We start from the raw sequence: 4,088 nt of genomic DNA, 5'->3' as shown, positions 1-4,088 counted from the left end.
CTTCACGAAGGAAAAAATTTCTGAGATCCTCTGGACTTTTGCCTGTATGAATCAAGCCAAGAAAACCAGCCCTTGCCTTGCACTGTAGCAAACCTATACCAAGGTGGCGCTTGTGATAAAACTGGCCAGCCAATGCAGGAGACAGACCCGGGTTCCATCCCTCCTTGGGAAGATCTCTTGGAGGAGGAAATGGCAATCCACGCCAATATTCTTTCCTGGAGAATCCCATGGACAGAGGAACATGGCAGGCTACAGTCCATAGAGTTGCAGAGAGTCAGACACAACTGAAGTGACTGAAGTGACTGAGCACCTCCAGCAGCAGAGATGTGTAGAGACTGACTGGCTCTGAACAGAAGCCTGTGTGAGGTCCAGAGGCTCCCCCCAGCAGCCTAGTTCTTGGGTTGGAGAACCTTCTGGGAAACTGGTGTGCACTGTCCAGGGTTGCTCATTCAGTCTCATCATCTACCTCTGGTCCTTCCTTCAACCCAGCATGAAGCACTATAGATAGGATGGACCAAGTTTTGGCCTCACCTCTGGTCTCAGAGACCTCTGACCTCTGTTTCCAGCCAGAGGAAGATTGTAAATAGTAAGCTTATCCCTCACGTGAAGGGAACCTTGGGCGCTGACCTCTTCATCCCCATCTCTTTCTCCCTAGACTTTTGAGTACCAATCTAAGGATACAAGTCATTATAGCTTGCTTTTCAATTGACTCCCGTCCCTAGAGACTGGACCATAGGTACAGCTACAAAAAGCTAAGAGAAATTCACCTCCGGGTTCTCACGCAGAACTGGGGGAGGACTGGAAAGAAACTCAGGTGCTAGGGCTAGGAAAGGTAAGTCTAAGGAGATAGGGCTACTGAACCTGAGGCTGAGGGGTTGAGGAACTGAGGAAAATAAATCCCCAAAACTGGGGACACAGCTGATGCCTGGATGATTGGTGGGACCCATTAACCTGTTGGTTAGTTTTTCGGTGACCCTGTCAGGGGGCGATGAGTGGAAGCTAGCCTTGGAGGACCGTTTGCTTTCTCTCTGCAGGCAGCCAGGAGCACACACCTTCTCTCCGACCTCACTTCCGAGGCTGGGAGAGTGCAGGAATTAAAAACAGCATGGCGCACTGGCCTCGGGGCCTCCACCTAAGCCCTGGCGACCTTGACCAGGCTCATTGGCCTGTGAATGGACTGAGGGAGCGTCCCCAGTCAGGGGGCTTTTGATGATAGAGAAAGAAAAAAAAAGCGGTACAGGATTGCACTCTTTTGAGTGGAGCTGGTAGGAGTAGAGACCGGGTAGCCAAAACCGTGAAATGCGAGTTTTTTCGACCTCAGATGTGTGGTGGACACAGGCTCAGCTGATCTGCTGTGCCCCGAGTTAGGCAGGGAGGGCGCAGGCCAGGACGGATGCAGTTCGAAGAGAGGGGCGACTGGTCCCTTTCTCTACGGAGCTGCTGAGGGATGGAGGGGGGCTTGGCTGTTCAGAGCAGAGGACAGGCGCAGCCCTGTCTTCTTTCACTGTTCAGCTTGTTCTTTTTTTTAACGACCCAAATACATGTTCAGCCCTCTTCTAGATTTTTAAAAGTCCAGTGGTACCCACTCTACATGCTCCTGCACACCATACTCATTCAGTTTTAATCGCAACTTCAAAAAAAACAAAACAAAAAAAACACCCAGCATCCAGCAGAGTTGAGAAGGAATCTGAGATCTGATTTGCCAGACTCAAACCACTCTTCTCCACTGGTCACTCCTCCGCTTAGCGAATGCTCTGCTTTCCCTGACGTTTTACTCTCAGAGGAAGTCGGAGGGCACCTCCCCACCCTCCAGGTGCAGCTGAGCTAAAATTTGAGCAGGTGTCTTGGCCTTCTGGGGTCATCCCTAGGCAAAAGTTTGATCCCTGGCTGGAATCTTGCAGGAGATGAAAGGGATACAAGAATGGCTGTTTCACTGGGGGTGGGGTTGGAGAATCTGAAAAACAGAGGAAAAGAAAAGGAGGAATTTCACTGAGAGAGGCTCAGCCTCAGAGTCTCTTTGGCCCTAGGGTTTGGAAAGGAGGTTGATGGTGTTTTCAAGGTCAGTCACTTTCCTGCTCTTTCAGCAGACCCCCAGGGAAGAGGAGGGGGAGACACAAGCAACTGGATTTGCTTTGGAAAATCTTTGTCACTTGAGGCATAGGTGGTATACGGTGTCACAGGCAGGGGAACTTACTGATGCCATGGGTCTTAAACCCTGACAGCTTTGTCAGAGGCCCAAGGGCATCACCTGCAGAAGGCACAGTGCCCAGGCTCAGCATTCTTTACTCATTCATCCTGAAAAGAGGTAATGTCAGTCAAGGAGATTGTTGTGAGGGACCACCTGTCCTCAATCTCCACTTTCAGGATTGCCTTGCAAGGGTCTGCTTACCTGTGGTAGTTAAGCCAGAAGCCTAGAGCTTGAGCCAAGCACAGCAGAAAGAGAAGGGGTGTTCAGCCCAGGATGGCTTCCTACATAGGGCTTCCCTGGTGGCTCAGACAGTAGAGAATCTGCCTGCAATGTGGGAGTCCTGGATTTGATCTCTGGGTTGGGAAGATCCCCTGCGGGAGGGCATGGCAACCCACTCCAGTGTTCTTGCCTGGAGAATTCCATGGACAGAGGAGCCTGGCAGGCTACAGTCCGTGGGGTCACAAAGAATTGGACACGACTGAAATAACTTAGCACTGAAGTGATTTAGCATCTTATGCAGTATGTCAGGAGCATTGTGCCCAGGCCATGCACATCTGCGAGTGATGCACTCTTTCTTTCCCCTCTCTCCCTCCACCCAGTGGCTTCACTAAGTTGTCCAGGTGACTTTCTGTTTACAGCTGCCTTGATGTTAAGTATTCCAGCCAAGGAAGATTACCAATCCTGAAAAACAAACAAGTGCTTTATAGGCTTCTAATTATTGAGATAGGACTCCTCAAGTGGGACTCAATAATAGAGGAAGCAAGTTCTTCCCATCAGTCTTAGACCTTATCGGGCCAAATTACCTTATCAGGCCAAATTACAGCCTTTTCATTAAACTGAACGGTGAATAATGTACTAGAATGTAGTTTCAAGCTTCAAATATGTTTCCAGACGGAAATATTTCAAGAATGTAAGCCAGGTATACTTCTCAGATAAATGACAGTAGGGGCATCGCCTACACGGGAATTCTCGGTTCTCAGATTTCCTGAAATCCAGAGCGCGCATCATTAATCATTCAGTGGGGTCGGCCCTTCAGTCAGTGGCAGCTCTGAGTAAGCTGAAGCGAGCCGTGAGCTAATCCTTCCTGCCACGGGGATCCTGGCGCGAGAGAGGACAACTGGACAGTCGGTCACATGCGTCGGTGGTGCCCAGACCCTGCCTCTCTTGCCGGGCTCAGAGCACGGTGGGCGTGTGCGCTCACCCTCCGGAACGCAGACCCGGAGCTGCCCAGAAGGAAAAACCGATTTGGCGGCAGGATGTTTAGCGCTACCAAGAGTTTCCCATCAGGAAATCAGCTCGAGCCCTGGCGTTAATAGCTTAAGGTGGCTCTCTAAACACTGAATAAATCCACTCCTTAGCTCTTTAGTAAATCAGTAGCCACAACAACGGCCAGAGCCTTCTACCCAGCGCGCCACACCAAAGCCTTCCCAAGTTGGGCTGCGAATCCTTGTTTGGTTCCTGGCGGCCAACACTTGGAGCACGGGCGGGGGATTCCTCCCCGCCGGGATGAATCCCGCCTCGGGATGCAGTTCCCGAGGCACCCCCGGGGCGGGGGTGGTGACAGTCGGGTCGGCTGGGCACCAGGGAAGTAAACTTGGAGACTGGATCCTGGGTAGGTGAGGGCGCGTTGCTGGGACGCCAGCGTTCCGCGGAGGTGCGAGAGGATGAGAACTCACTCACTCGGCATTTCAAGCCCCCATCCCAGGGGCTCGAGCGGGGCTGAATTCGGCGCCGCGTTGGCTCTAGTGGAGGTGGCCGTGCGGCGCGTGAGAACTGCTGGGGTGCGTGGCCCGGGTGCGCGCGCGCCGGGCGTCGGGGTGCAGCTTCCCTCCGCCCGGCTTCCCCTCCCATTCGCCCTCTCCCATCTCCTCCCTCCTCCACATCCCCGCCCCTCCCCGCA

The sequence above is a fragment of the Bubalus bubalis genome, chromosome 7, assembly GCF_019923935.1.
Source record: "Bubalus bubalis isolate 160015118507 breed Murrah chromosome 7, NDDB_SH_1, whole genome shotgun sequence".
NCBI lineage: Eukaryota > Metazoa > Chordata > Mammalia > Artiodactyla > Bovidae > Bubalus > Bubalus bubalis.
The sequence above is the reverse complement of the archived record's forward strand: the minus strand, read 5'-3'. Positions refer to the sequence as shown.